The 16,756-nt window shown below is 40.3% G+C and overlaps 1 protein-coding gene across 8 annotated transcripts in view; it reads left to right on the top strand.

Annotated features, from left to right (window-relative positions):
- Positions 1-11,731: 11,731 nt before the first annotated feature.
- The window catches only part of LOC115367606 (uncharacterized), a 34,193-nt gene continuing 29,168 nt past the window's right edge, over positions 11,732-16,756 (top strand). The window contains exons 1-3 of one of the 8 annotated variants that reach the window (XR_003928936.1): positions 11,732-12,105; positions 12,193-13,440; positions 16,346-16,521. The gene's annotated coding sequence lies outside the window, so the exon portion shown is untranslated. The remainder of the gene's footprint in view (positions 12,106-12,192; positions 13,441-16,345; positions 16,522-16,756) is intronic. The other 7 variants (XR_003928934.1, XR_003928933.1, XR_003928937.1 and 4 more) reach the window with 7 other exon arrangements.

The following is a 16,756-nucleotide window of genomic DNA, read 5'->3' as shown; positions in this document are numbered from 1 at the left end:
TCCTTACCTCTCTGAATAGCTAGTTTTAATTCTTGCATTGAGAAAAAATTGTTTATCACATTCGTATTATCATGATTGTGCTCTAGCTTGAAGCTTTCATTTCTGAGTTTCTCTTCTCTTTTATTTTTGCTCATAGCACTTAAGTTTTCTGAGCTGTGTATCACTTGAAATGTCTTAACTAGCATATCTGCCTTGGTATTATTATCAACTGCTTCCTTCCCTTCCTTCAGCAGGACTGGCACTGCTGACACCCTGTACACTCCTGCCATTTTATGTACAACTGTCCATAATTTCCTTATTTCTGTATGCGGTCCTAGAGTATTACAGAATTTCTGCCAGCTCTCTTTTTTTGTATCTTTTATGACCCTTCTAGCTCTAGCTCTGAGCCTCTTATACTCTATTGCATTTCTTTCAGTAGGGCTTTTTTTAAATTTCCTATAGGCTTTATTTCGGGCACGAATGGCACAATTACAAGAATCATTCCACCATGGTACTACCTGACGCTCTTTTGGGCCTTTTGTTCTTGGGATACACTCATCAGCCACCTTTGTCAACATTTTGCATAAAGATCTATTCCAACTATCTATGTTAATATCACACACATTCCCAACCTCCTCCTGAGTCCTTCCTCTGAAATCCTCCCACCTAGCTCTAGAGTAGCTAAACCTCTCTGGCCTATTCTTTTGTTCCTTTATTAACTCCTTACCAAACCTGCTAATAATTGGAGCATGATCGCTTCCCATTGTGTTCCTATCCATTACTTCCCATTCTCCTACTAAGGCAAGCTCAGCTGATGCTAAGGTTAGATCTATACATGATTTTGCTCCCCGACTTACCTGAAACCATGTCGGTCTCCCATCATTTAGGACTACTAATCCTTGATTATCTATAAAATCCTCCAATACAGCACCATTTTTATCTTGTTTGTCACTCCCCCAGACCACACTATGTGCATTGAAATCACCCACCCAGATTACAGGTTTCTCTACTGTACCCATTAGATTTTCAAGTAGTCCACTTTCCAATTGTGCTCCAGGGTTATAGAAATTAATTACACTGATTCTCCCTTTGGTTGACCATATTTTTACAACTACACATTCAATCTCTGTATTAGTTTCTACTTTACTGAACTGTATGCCTTTCTTTATGAATGTGGCACACCCACCCCCCGGTCTGTTTGCTCTATCTGCTCTTACACTTTCATATCCAGGAATTACAAAATCTAAACATGGCTTCAGCCAGGTCTCCTGTACACAAACTAAATCCGGTTTATCTTTAACCATATCAACAAAGTGTTTTAACTCCTGCCCATTAGCTACCAGACTCCTGGCATTCCATTGTAGGATATAAAACATAAACCAGTATTTAATTATCCATTTCATTTCCATCTGAGAATATGTACTCCTCATCTGATATATCTCTGTCCTGACTCCTAGTTGATTTCTGACTTCCAGTCAGTCCTGAGTGAATGTACTTATAAAGGGTTTCAGGAGAAATGTCACCAACATCAAGAAATTTGTTTGCCGCTGATACTACTTCCCTTGCAACATCTGACCTATTTTTTGCCACCTCTTTAATGCGCCACACTGCCTCAGAGAAGAACGCAAGGAATGCACTCTTTTTGATCACTATAGAATCTTCTGGCTCTGCCACCGGGGGCGCTTGCTGTGTCAGAGGCCTTGCTGCCTGGCTGCAATGATTTGTTCCCTCAATTCTCTTCAGAGCCTCCGCATAAGAAATATTGTTCTCATCCCTAACTTTCTGTACCAATTCAGCCCTTTCACGATGCGGGCATCCCCGATATCCCACCATGTGACTTCCACCACAGTTACAACACTTGACAGGACCTTTACACTCTTTAATGTCGTGATCCTCCCCACACTTCCCACATCTGCGTTTTCCCCTGCACACTGCTGCTACATGACCAAAACGCTGACATTTGAAACATCTTAGTGGTGGTCTTTCATACACTTTAACTGTGAAGCACAGATAGCCCAGCATAACCTTCTCTGGTAATTCTTTCCCCTGAAACGTCAGCAACACAGGGGAGCTTCCTCGTCCTTCCCTGATACTTTTCCCCATGCGATTTGCTTTTATCACTTTTCCTCCCTTTAAATTGGCCTTAAGTTCTTCTTCTGAGATGTCTTTTGCCACATTGTAAATCACTCCTTTTACACCTCTGACTCCGGGTATAAAGCTCTCCACATTCTTCCCACCGATGATGTTCATTTTACTTGCTTTAGCTTGCTGCTCAGCAGATTTACAAATCACAAGCAACATCCCATTTGCTAACGTTTTAGCATGACGGACCTCCCCAAGCTCCCGTTTTATCACACTGGTTAGTTTTAGGGGGTTTACAGCTCCAAATCCAGCTCCTGCATCTTTGATCTTAAACATCACTTTAAATCCCTCCTCGTCGTTACCGACGTCAACCTTTCTGCTCTTTGCCTGCATGTCTATGTCACTATCAGCTGATACTTCAGCCTCTTGAGTTGCTTTACGCTCTCTCTTTTTCCTTCTGCTTTCCACCACTTTCCACTCCCCTCCACCCTTCCATTTCCCTTCACCCTCCCCAGTCATGGGCTGGCTTCTGGTGAAACAACCAAAGGGTACCTGTGTGCACCGACCGATTGACAAAAGATCTCAGTTTGTCTCTCGTTTAATTTGTTGATACAAACAATTGAAATCTGCCGCCGCGTGTCTCCGTCATCCACTCCGTCCGTCTCCAAGCTCCTTCCCCCTCTTCTTCTTCTTCTTCTTCTTCTTCTTCTTCTTCTTTGATGTTTATTGGCGGTTAGCAAACCAGCTTAAGTGCATTACCGCCACCAACTGGACTGGAGTGTGGACGAGAGATTATGCAGTAAAAAAAAAAAAAACAACAACAACAACAACAACTAGATTCTGCTGTCTAACTTTGTGTCCTTAGTGAATTTGACAATGTCGTAATGTATTTTCCTTGCTGAATTTCCCAAAAGCCCTGCTATTGTAAAAGTGTAATGTTTCCTTTTCTTTAATTCCTATCTAAGAGTCCTCCTCTGTATTTCATATTTCTTGCAGTGAATTATTACATGTTCAACTGTTTCCGGTTGGTTACAGTGTGTGCACTTTCCGGTAGAGTGTTTTCCTTTTTTGTATAATGTATGATTGAGACCTGTATGACGTGTGATGATGTTTTCTTCCCTGCGTTTGTAGCTCACTTTCCTCCCATCACCCACGTGTCTTTGTATGCTATATAAGTGTCTTCCAGTTTCACTGTTGTCCCAATATTCCTGCCATGTAGATTGTGTATATTTCCTAATAACTGATTTAACTTCTGCTTTACTTAGTAGAATGTGAATGTTTATCTGTGTATTTTGAAGTGTTTGCTTGGCCAGAATGTCTACCTGCTCATTTCCTTCCACACCCACATGAGCAGGGACCCAGATGAATTGTGTGAATATGCCCTTAACATGCATTCTGTACATGACTAGGAATATTTCATTGATTATATCCATTCTGAATGTTGATCTGCCTGACAGCTGAAAAACTGTCTGATGCAATAACTGTTGTTTGCATTTCCTTCTCCTCTATCCACTGCAATGCCAATAGTATAGCCAACAGCTCTGTGGTGTATACTGAGAGATGATCTGTTACCCTTTTCTTAATGTATGTGTCACTCACCGGGATATACACTGCTGCACCTGCACATCCAGTATCTGGATCTTTGGATCCATCTGTAAAAATAAACACTGATTCTGGGAAATGCCGATCAAAATAATTCTGAACTGAACGCCAAACCGGAAGTTTTCCTGACTTTTCCTTCAATTCTTGTTTGATTTGGTGAAGGGAATAACCAAGCAGGAATGGAAGATATTGAGACTGTGGGGCTGTACTGTAAATTTCCTAATCCTACATTTTGTGCTTTTGTGTCACCAATCCAACCAAAACTCCTGAAATTTGTCTCATTGTGTTCCCAGCAATCTGCTACAATCTTCTTGGCAGGATGTTCATCACAGTGCCCCTGGAGATTGACCCAGTATGCCAACATGAGTTTAATTCTCCTGATTCGCAGAGGCAACTCTCCCATTTCCACCTGCATTGCTGTCACTGGAGATGTTTTAAATGCCCCGCTACAGATTCTAAGGGCCTGAGCTTGCAAAACATCCAGCTTCTTAAGGTTTGTTTCTGCTGCTGACATATAAGCTATACACCCATAATCCAATACTGATCTCATGAGTGCCCAGTATATATTTTGTAGAGATGATCTACTTGCTCCCCACTCTTGTCCTGCCAAACACCTCATTACATTCAACACCTTTTTACTTTTACTTATTACTTTACCTAAGTGAGTGCTCCATGTAAGTTTCTCATCAAAGCAGACCCCAAGAAATTTGATGACTTTAACCTGTTCAAGATGCTGTCCACAAAGTTTCAATGATACTGGTGTAATTTTCCGTCGCCTTGAGAAGCAAATCACTTGAGTTTTTGCCACCGACAATCTAAACCCCCACTTATTTGCCCACTCCTCCACCTCAAGTATTGCGTCTTGCATTTTCTTACTCACATGAACTACATTACGGCCCCTTGCCCACAGAGCTCCGTCATCCGCATACAAAGACTTCCCTACATTTCGCTCTACCTTGTATGTCATTAATCATTATATTGAATAATAACGGACTACACACACTTCCTTGTGGGGTACCATTCTCTACCTCATATATACTGGAGCATTCTGCCCAAACTCACTTGGATTTTCCTATTGATTAAAAAATCCAACACCCAGTTATATGCCCTTCCACCAATTCCCAGTGATTTTAATTTAATGAGTAGACCTTCTTTCCAGAGCATGTCATATGCTTTTTCAACATCAAAGAAGACAGCTATCACCACTTCTTTATCGGTCTGTGCTTTTCTAATGTCTGACTCTAAACACAATATAGAGTCCATTGTGTTCCGACCCCTACGGAAACCACTTTGATATGGAGTCAAAAGATTTTTACTCTCTAGGAAATATACTAACCTTTCTGTGACCATTCTCTCCATGATTTTACATAGGTGTGACGTTAAAGCAATAGGTCTGTAGCTAGATGGATCTGATGGGTCCTTTCCTGGTTTTTGCACAGGTATTATTATTGCTTGTTTCCACACTGAGGGAAGTTGGCCACACTCCCAAACCCTATTAAACAATCTTAACACTATGGCTAGCGCCTCCTCTGTTAGATGTTCCAACATTTTATAACACACACCATCTTTCCCAGGGGTAGTTTGCCGTGCATTAATGATTGCTCTCCTCAGTTCAAACATACTAAAAGGCAGGTCTAACTGATCTCCTGTCATCTCCATTTTCTCCAGTATATTGGGGTTCCTTACTAAGGTTCTACTTCTATTCTGCCTGGCGGCCTCTGTGAGATTATCTGAACTGTGCACTTTCCTAAATGTTTGAGTTTATAGTTCAGCCTTTTCTAAATTGTTGACAGCCATTTTGTCTCCGCTATTTAATACTGGTAATTCATAATTTCTTCTGATCCCCCCCATTCTCCTAATCATGCCCCAGATATCTGAAAGCTGTACCTCACTACCAATACTACTGCAATATTGCCTCCATAATGAGCGTTTTTGAGTTCTTATAGTTCTCCTTACTATTGCCTGGGCCCTTTTATACTGCAACAGAGCATCCTGAGAATGAAATTTTTTGAGTTGCCTAAACGCTTTATTTCTGACTTTAATTGCTTTGTCACAATCACTATTCCACCAGGGTACATTCTTGGTACGTCCACCTCCTGTACTTTTCGGGATTGCTTCCTCAGCAGATTGAATTATTTCATGAACTAAGTCCTCATTAAATATGTTAAGATCCACCTGGTTTTCCTCTTTAAATTTTTCAAACCTGTCTGTACTGATCTTTTGGAAAGCATCCCAAATAGCCTTTTCCAATTTCCATCTAGGAATCTGCTTTTCCTTTTCAAAGCTTATCATCATGCCTACAATAGTCCTCACAGGATAGTGATCGCTACCCACTGTTGTATTATTTAGCACTTCCCATGTGCTTATTCCTGCTATTGCACTGGTTCCAAACGTCAGGTCAATTGCTGATTCTGTATTTTGTGTGCTATTATATCTTGTTCCTTTTCCTGTGTTAAGACACACCAGACCATTATCCTCTAAAAATTCCTCTACAACTACACCATTAGCATCTGTGTTATTGCTTCCCCATAAAGAATTATGTGAGTTGAAATCCCCACACCACATTACATTTCCTTGCACTGATCCCCCAACATTACTTAATATATCTAGACTTAATTTCTCACATGGATTATAGTAATTAACTATATCTATATAACATTTATCTGTCCATATCCTACTCATAACTGCTTCATGATCTGTGTTTATTTGTATAATTTTGTATCTCATTCCATTCTGTATGAATGTTGCAACTCCTCCCCCTCTACCAGATTCTCGATCTCTTCTAATTGCAGTATATCCCTTTATAACAAAATCCAACTGTGGTTTCAGCCATGTCTCCTGAATACAAATTACATTAGGTCTTTTTCTCAAATTATTAATATATTTTTTAAACTCTTGACCATTTGCAATTAAGCTTCTTGCATTCCACTGCAGTAATATCAAGACCATTAAGATGATCCAGTCCATGCCTGAGATGGTTGGGCATCTTCATTAAGAATATCTCTAACATCATCACAACTCATCCCCTTCACTTCAAGGTACTTTTCAGCTGATTTGACAATTATTTTGATCCTTTCAGTCTTGCTCTTTGTCTGTGCTGAACAGTTAATTATATCTGCCATAAACAGTACAAAGTCATTTTTATTCACTAACAGAGTTTCCTCCTTTAACTTATCACATCTTTTGCAATTTCCTACACCTTTGTTCTTAGTGTCATTTTGTTTTGTTACCTGTATGTTTCCTGACACCACTTTTGCTGCTTCTGCATAGCTCATTCCCTGGGAAACCCTGATTCTCTGCACCTCTGCTGCTTTTTTGCTAACCTCGCATCCACGGTACGCGGAGCTATGTTCCCCTCCACAGTTGCAACATTTCAGTTTTGCCCCTTCATCACATCTGCCATATTCATGTTCTCCTCCACACCCGCCACATCTTTGCTTTCCCTTGCAAACCGCCGCTACATGCCCAAATCTCTGACACTTAAAGCATCTTAAGGGTGGGGGAACATATGGTCTCACATCATAGCACATATACCCAATAAATATCTTTTCTGGGAGTTTTTCTTCATCAAAAATGATCAGAACCGATAGACTGTCACTTTTAATGCCATTTCTACTTGTTTTCAGATGTTTGACCTCACTCACTTTTGCATTTGATATATTTTCTTTCACATCATCATTAGATACTCTTACTGGAATCCCTGTCACAACTCCCCTGACTAGTTTCCTGCTTCTTGCCAATGTACATTGCACTTCCTTGCCATTTATTTTATACATTTTAAGTGCTCTCCTTTGTTGTCCACCATCCCGACATACAATCAGCAACAAGCCATTTCTCAATATCTTAGCACTCCTTACCTCCCCGATCTCTCTGTTTATGCTTTTAGTAAGCCGAATTGGATTCCAGTCCCTGAACGAAGCTCCCTCTTGTGCAAGATTAGCGATTACCTTAAACTCCTCTCTCCTTTCCTCTGTAACCGCTGCTCTCTCTTCAAAATCACTTTCCTCCGACCGATTTCCATTTTTTCCTCTTTTAATTCCTGACTATATTCCATTCTCCTTCATACCTCCCGCCACCTTCTTCCATCTCACTTCCCGCACCGTCACTTCCTTCTGCCATCTCTCTCATCCAGTCACAGCCCAGTGTTGCCACCGCCAATCCAACCAACCACCATCAGCTGATCCTCTCAACAGCCACAGCCAATCACAAACAAGAACAAGTGACATGAACCATAAACAACCAATTAAATGTGATAAAACGAAACAACAGAGGTCTTCACGCCAATAACATACAGGCTTACTATATACGTGCCAATAATGTATATCGAATAAAAGATAGTTTTAAACTCGAATTGGACATATTAATATCAACAAAAACATCTACTTTTAACAAAACATATGTATGTCGAGCACTATAACCATCACATTAATGATAATGATTATTAAAGGCAAATTAAATTGCCTGGGGTTACGTGTGAGAGAGAGAGAGACAGAGAGAGAGACACAGAGAGAGAGGGAGAGAGAGAGAGAGAGAGAGAGAGACACAGAGAGAGAGAGAGAGAGAGAGAGAGAGAGAGAGGATGCTGATATTCATTTATTCTCTATTACACAGGAATTTCCCACACAACATATATCTTATGTGAAAGGTGTTATGCTACACATTATTTTCTTGATGTAGTAACACGAGCGGCGCTCCTCCAGCAGATGGCGCCATCGGCTAGCCTTAACCGACTGTACAGCCTATACTCACAGCCGGTCCTGTGCACAGACAAGGTAGACTGGACGCCTCATGGTGGAATCCCAGTAGACTGACGTCCGACGGCGGCGGCCATCTTGCCGCGGTCAACCCCGCGATTCACTGTGCATTATTGTATAACCAATACAAGCTTTCAGAAATAAATATCTATTCCCCTTGATTATTTTGAAGTTGTTTTGGTATAGTTATCACACAAGACTTATTATTTATAGACCCGGGTTAAATTCTCGCTAGAAGCATGTTTTTTTCCCCTCAGATGCCCAGGCCTATGGAAGAAATATATTTTGGCAGCAGAATAAGGACACGTTATCAATTTTCAAGGTAAATATATGCACATTAATGTGACAGGCATATTAGTCTAAATAGTGTAATGTTGATGATTATCTAAAATGTGAAAACATATGGTTCTTTGTCAGAGGGCCTCATTTGATCATTTTCTTTCTGATATAATCAAATTCTCAAGGTAAATATATACATATTAATGTGATAGTCTAAATAGTGTAATAGTGATGATTATCTAAAATGTGAAAAAATATGGTTCTTCATCTGAGGTTCTCGTGTAGTTATTGTACCTGTGAACACTCTGCCAGACCACCAAGGATCACACACACATTCATTCATTCATTCATTCATTCATCTTCTAAACTGCTTATCCTCACAAGGGTTGCGTGGGGTTCCTGGAGCCTATCCCAGCGCACATAGGGCGGAAGGCAGTGAAACACCCTGGACAGGTCGCCAGTCCATCGCAGGGCAGACAGACAATCACTGATATCCACACATACAATCACACCTGGAGGCAATTTAGCTTCTCCAATTCACCTGACCTGCATGTCTTTGGACGGTGGGAGGAAACCGGAGTGCCCGGCGGAAACCCACGCAGACACGGGGACAACATGCAAACTCCACACACAAAGGACCCTGGGTGGGACACACACATTAGTATTCAAATAGACTTAGACTTTCTTTATTATCATTGCACAAAAAAAAAGAAAAAAAACACAGCAGTGAGTTTTTTGCAACAACATGTAGTTGCTTGGCTTCCGGATTACAACAGAGATGGAATTGTGGGGCAGTTTAAATAATTAAAATATAATCTATATAACTGGTCCGTAAAAAAAAAACAAGAGCTAAATAATAGTGAGTGCAATGGCTCAGTAGAAAGTCAAGCATTAACATTAGACCCAAAATATACATTAAACAGTCTATGCTGTGGGAATGGCTTGAGGGAATTTGTTTAAAATGCACACTGAGTACAGGGTTTTCCCTGGCTTTTGGGGGGGCTCAGGTGGTCCCTGGTAAGTAATAATGGGTAAGTTATAATGACCAAATTAAACTAAACATGTGTCTTACATGTGGAAGGTGATTGCCTGTTGTCTGCATTGTGCAGTACGTCGGTTTTTACAATCGTAGGCTGCACAATGTTGAGGCATTTTCCATCCATTTTCCATTTTCCATATTCATTTATTCTCTATTACACAGGAATTTCCCACACAACATATATCTTATGTGAAAGGAGTTATACTACACATTTTTTTCTTGATGCAGTAACACCAGCGGCGCTCCTCCAACAGATGGCGCCATTGGCTAGCCTTAACCAACTGTACAGCCTATGCCCACAGCTGGTCCAGTGTGTGTGTGTGTGTGTGTGTGTGTGTGTGTGTGTGTGTGTGTGAGAGAGAGAGAGAGAGAGAGAGAGAGAGAGAGAGAGAGGCTGCTGATATTCATTTATTCTCTATTACACATGAATTTCCCACACAACATATATCTTACGTGAAAGGAGATATACTACACATTTTTTTCTTGATGTAGTAACATAAGCGGCGCTCCTCCAGCAGATGGTGCCGTAGGATAGCCTCTACAGCCTATTACAGTTTTTTTCAATTGTTTACACACAATTTTGAAAACAGGGCCTCTTTTTTCTAAACACCTCACACAATTAACCAAACACCACACCCAATTTGCACAACACCCCAGTTTGTTTGCAAAATGAAACATATCAGCCAAAACCATAAACAAATTGATAAAAATCTTATTTTGTTCTCATGTCACTAACACAGACTTTCACCGATCGTGCACTGTTTCAGTCTATTACATACTACCGTAATGAATTCAAAACACATTTGTAAAAACCCTTTTTAAGAAATAGTGATGGAATTTATTCAGAAATATTTTTTGAGAGCATGGTTAGGGGATAATTTAGATGACAAAAACATATTGACAAACCCAATACATTCTTCATGATTACTTAGTATAAGTACACAAATACTATAAACATACCAAGCACTGCACAACACTGATGCTGCAGACTGAAAATATTTATTTCTTACCATATTCTCAGTTATAGTAACATGTCAATCAACAAGGAAAATCAGAACCAAATAGTAGTTTTCTTAACTGTAGACAAACAGGACACTGAGGGAAGCTGAACTGAGAGTTCTGCCAAATCTCAGCAGAAATACAGCAGCAACAGTAATTCTTCTTCTTTGTTCAGGTGCTATCACTTCAGGTCCCTCTCTACCTCTTCCTCTACCTCGGCCTCTTCCTCTACCTCCTTCTTCTCCTCTTTGAGCTCCTCCTCTCATTCTCACTCTTCTTCTTCTAACTTCTTCCATTTTTGTTGAATACAGGTGAACTTACCTGCTGGCTATTATACCTACCTGAGTGCTGTATTTTCAATTTAGCACGTGTGTTTCCACACCAGGTCGATGTGCTTATCCAGTTTGTTCATTAGTGTGGTCACTGGCAAGCCAGGGCTTTGTAATGAGAAGGAAATAGCCTCACAATCCTTATCTGTGTCTAAGGTGTGAAAATGCATGTAGAGTTTTGCAAATCACTTTCTGTAATGTTTTGCAAAAAGTGTGAAGCTGAGTCTGTGCTTATTGTTGTGCAACTCTGCACAGGTGTTTTGCTTCTTGTGTGTAAAGATTTGTTAATTGTGTGAAAATGTTCATCTTCACACAATTAACAGACACACTGTAACAAATCCAGTGTGTCTTTCCTCCATGGTTAATTTTACAATGACTTTTATCAACTTGTGTAGTGCCCTGCTTAAAATGTTAATGTTATCTTGATCTAAATATGTGTTCACTTAACAAATATGCAGTACATTTTGAATTATTGTTGGTTAAAGTACTGTTGTTGTGAAATAAGATATCTTTAATGTAGAGAAATTTATATTTGTTACTCTATTTTGGGGAGATACTGATATGTCCTATGCTCTCAATGGTTCTTGAATGTCTCATGTTGTTTCCTTTGTTTATTTGGGTTACGAGATGTCAATCTTCCATTAGCCAATTAGTTTCAGTCAGAGGTGAGCGTCAACTACCTACCGGATTCTGAGAAGGGGGTGGGACTAAAAGAGTTGGAGACGAAGCTCAGACTGATGTCGGAAGAGAAAACCGAGGGAAAGAAAAACGGCAAATATAAGAGCTAGTTGTAATCTGTTAAAACTGTTAAAAGTTGATATTTTTACTGAAACTGAAAGCCGGAGGGTTTTATCTGTTTGTTATTGTGTACCACATGTAAGAGTGAGCCGTGTTGGAGCTATTTTCAGACGGGAATTATCCCAAGTGTCGTCGACGCCATTTTCTGTTGCGCAGTAGTGCTAGTTAGCCTCGTCCGCGCTAGCCGGGATAAAAAGGACACCGTGCGTGTGTGGGAGAGAATATTTTGCGCCGGAATTCCTGAGTGAGTATGGACATTATGAACTGGTGACAATACGAACATTTATGGAAATGAACAGTGGATTTATTAGTTTTGTGAATTTCTGCTTAGTGTGCCTACTTCGATGCCGCCTGCCTCGAGGCCTACATGCTAGTCTGCTGTTGCTGTAGAGGGTGCTCAGGACTTCACGCTAGCGCCAGGAAACCTGCTGTGCACACGGACATGTCTCCAGGATCCGGTTCTCCATCTCATCTCATCTTTTGCCACTGAATGGAAGGTTTGGCTGCTGCAAACCATTTCTGAATTTCCAAGGATCAGTGAGTACTGATAATATACGTTTCTTGTGGATTCTCATGAGCTCCAACATGCGCGCCAACGACATGGTACCATAACTAGGTTTTGAAAACCCCGGGTATTATTTTATTTCTTTTAAATGGTGAATGCTCACATTTTTTGTTTGTGTGGGTGTCAATAAATATTTCATGTGTTGCAAAGTATATCTTGAGCTGAAATGTGTCTGAATACTGTGGTTAATGTTGGGCTATGATGTGGAAAGTGAATGCATGGGAGTGTATAAGCTCATAAACAATATAGCTATGGTATCAGCTAACCAGGCCTCTCTGCACCCTAGGCAGAGTCATATGCTCTAGTTAAGGTAAAGATACTAAGGTTTATATATTTTTGTAGACTCCCTTCAACTCGTCTCCCATGCAGGGGTTATTAGGTGTACAGGGGCAGTACAGGATAACTCTTTAACAAATTAGAGTTGAGCGGGAGGGGCTACACTTGTTTATTAATTTGTTTTAATATATAAACCTTTTTTTAAAAGGGTTTTTAGGGATTGATGATGGTTACGAGTGGGTTCATGTTTTTCTATTTAAATGTTGCATGTTTATTTATTCTATTTATGGCTTGTTCCTGCTTTTATGTATTTTACGTGTGTGAAATGTTTTTTACTGCTTGTTTTAGCACTTATATTTTACAGCACTTACTATTCTTTTAACTGGAGCCAGCCCTCTCTCTCTCCATGTACCCCCTCTTTTTAAACAATTTTATAAATACAGGAATTACACGCCAACCACAAATGTGTCTTTGGAGACCCTGTGGAGCTGGAGTTCCTTGTTAAAAATAAATACCCCCGCCTTCTTATCTATCCGTTGGTCCAATTTACTTTACACCATTTTACATTATTTTATGGGGCTTTTAAGGACCCTTTTGGTCTTTTAAAAGGAGACTTTTAAAATTCATGGAATTCTTTTAGGACCCCTGAGAGCCTGTGCCTCCCGGAGTGCCCTCCTTTGGGACACTGCGACCCTAACCTAACCTAACCTCATAGAGTTGGAGTGGAATTTCATATAGGTCAGTGAAAGCTCTCTACATCAACACAGCCACGATTATTTCACACTGTTTGTCTTAAGTTATGTGTTCTTGTTTGCCTGTCTACTAAATTTGCTATATTTCACTTCAAAAATGTATGCTGTAGAACTACTATTTATGTTAACAAGAAAGGATCCTGTTCACTTGTCAGGAAAGGAGTACTCTTGTATAAGTTCATTTTGGTCAGTCAGCAGAATCTTGTCAGGCTCTCGGTTGTATTCTAAGAGCACTAAAAGCCTTCTCTTTATGTTTTAAGATACCTGTTTAAGTTACAGTTTTGTTTTGTTTTGTTTTCACACTAAAAACATATGCTTAAACCAATGTGGCAAAACTTTAACTCATTGTAACTAAACCTTATACACAGCGTGGCCATACCTTAGACACATGTGCTGCTTTGTACTGTGTTTGCTATTCTGCAGCACATTTCCTCCGGAACACCAAATGCTATTTCATACAGTGTTACAATTGGCCGTATAGTTCAATGTTTCTTGCATTATCCAATGTATTACATAGTTCAGGGCAGCTTGGCTGCTAAGCAGAGAATAGACACAGCAGGAGCCAGATGTACTTTCTCTATCTTGTTATTTAGGTCTGTTGCATTAGATACACGCCCAGTCAACATCCACACACTAGCATCACACATTCCGGGAACAAGGCATGGACAGTGGTTGGTCTGTCCATGTCCGGGTAACTGGCCAATTATTCTCGGTTGCGTTTAAGTCCAACCTATGTACGGGGCAGGCCCAGCCCAAGAACATAAATGTGCATCATTTCCTGATATCGGGGCTCATTCTGACTGAGATCCTGCGGGAGCTCTGTCACACTGAGACCAGCGTTGCCTTGCTTTATATGTGACCATAATAAATATTGCATCAGAAAATTGAAGACTGACTCCGGTCTGCTCTTGGGCTTTCAACAAAAGAATCGGGAGCTAACACAGAAGACACCTCGCTCAAACATGAAATCATGTGGTTACCATGGGAAAAACACTTATGTTCAAAATATAAAACACATCGGGTAATTACAAAACCTGAGACACACACCTGAAAGCTCTTACTTAGAAAACTGAACACCAGTCAGTCAGGGCCTCAGCACTGCAAACAGGCCCCAGGTCAGCCATATTGAGTACCATGCAGGCATGGAGGCGCTGAGAGAAAGAGGCAGAGGAAGACATCGTCTGCGATGTGGACGAGATTTTGTGGCCGGACCCTAACAGACGACAGGATCCGCAGCAGAACCTTCTGCTACTTACTGTGCATAGTTTGATTTTATTGTATTGTTTTATTTTTGCTTTACATACTATGTTTTATATTGTTTTTTTGCTATTGTTTTATGTTTCGTTTACTGTACCATAAAGTACAGTATATTGTATACAATTTTGAGTTGACACCTTATATATTTTTATTTTTTGTTATTTTGGAAACAGTTGTTACTATGAAAAAGATGCTTAATTTCTACTTTGAGCTTTGCAAAATTCTTTTTGAAGAAATATATGAAAAGCAGTGAAATGCAGTGTTTTGTGTTCAGTGTGTTATTGTGTTGCTGCTGATGTGAAAGTGTGTTCATATGGTGGAAATGTGTTTCCTTTTGTCATCAGAGTTACTTTTTGATAGAGGATTTTGAAGTTTTGATGACAGAGTTTCAGTTTGCCATAAATGTGAATGGTTTACAGTTTTTTTTTTTCCATTGCTTACACACTAAGAACATATGCTTAAACCACAGGTGTCAAACTCGTGCCATGGAAGGCCAAAAGGCTGCAGGTTTTCATTCCAACCAGCAACTCCACCAGGTGATTTCACTGATTAGTCCCGCCTCTCTGTTTGGAGGTAGGGTGATCAGTGAAATCACCTGGTGGAGTTTTTGGTTGGAATGAAAACCTGCAGCCTCTTGGCCCTCCATGGCACGAGTTTGACACCCCTGGCTTGAACCAATGTGACAAAACTTGAACTCCAGTTTGTTCCTGGATTTTAGCCAGCCTGTACCCCCCCCCCCTCTAGAGAGGTCTACTGAAATTAAACTGTTTCTGTGCCTGTAGCTTTAAATGCTAATGAGCTGGTCTGTCCACGCCTGGTTCATGCCCCTCTCTGGAAGGGGCTGTGGCTTGCGCTCCGGTACCATGCGCTACTGTTTACAGAAAGTAGGTATGGCTCGTAGAAGCGATGTGATACAGTCATACCAATGTGATCCAGAATCTGACCCAGAAGGAGAGGCTCCTGAAGAAATTCAAACTCTGCGGCTGCAGCAGGACGTTTCTGAATGGTTAGTTACAAATATTATGTGTCTTTATATTTTACCTTTTACTTTGTTCGTGTGTGTTGTTACACTGTTACTTACATGGAGCTAGGTAACGTTAGCTCCTGCTAACGGTTACGTCTCCGCTGTCTCGTCGGAGTTCTTTTGGTGAATGTGCGATATTGTGAAAAGCGGAATAACGTTATAGTTATCTATATTCTTGCAGTCTACGGAAAAGGTTTTGTCGTCAGAGGACTGTTACTAGCCTCAACATATGCTCAGTTAGACTGCTTCAAGCATGTCATGTCAAGACTAGTAACATGTAATCGATGCTGACAAAGTAGGCCTAAGGTTTTGTGATGTTTTGCGCAGAGATGTTTATCATAACAGCGCCCTGTCATTTATTTTTCACAATATAATGTACTTACCTCGCTATAATTCAGCATAAATATGTCTGTCTGTATCAATAATGTTTTAGTCAGTTTAGTCAAAATTTGGGGCAGTGTTGTGTAAATGATACTGTTCTCCAGCTCCACATTAATCACATGACACAAATGACTTATGCACTTGAAAGGGTTAGGCCAAGCTTACTTCTTATCCACCTCTGCTTGTCCACTTACATTTTGGTGAAATGTTCACTTTTTTCCTTGGATAGGTGCTCCTGTGGAAACTGTGCTACCATGCCCACAGAAGCTGAGAATATCTGCTGTTTGGAGATACTACAGGTAGTATCGCCATACCCAACGAGAAAACTGGAACGGGGATGGCCAATACTGCATCTGTGTATGGTGCTGGGTCCACAAAGACTTTACGGCTGAGAGGAATACACCAGTATGTTATGCTTTGCAAAATGCTATAGTTCGTATCTAAATCAAAGATATTATGTAGCCTTGCTTTGCTTCAGTGGGCATAATCTTACAACTGTAATAACATGTGACAAATGTGAGTACTGTACAGTTAAATAAATTGATTTAGCTATTTTTTTTATTTGTATAGTTTTTCCATAAGCAGGTGGTGTGTAAATTATTTATGTATTCACAGGAGTCATTTCTGTAGACACTTTCAA

The sequence above is a fragment of the Myripristis murdjan genome, chromosome 11, assembly GCF_902150065.1.
Source record: "Myripristis murdjan chromosome 11, fMyrMur1.1, whole genome shotgun sequence".
NCBI lineage: Eukaryota > Metazoa > Chordata > Actinopteri > Holocentriformes > Holocentridae > Myripristis > Myripristis murdjan.
Note: the sequence above shows the minus strand (reverse complement) of the source record. Positions and strands in the feature narration are given on the sequence as shown.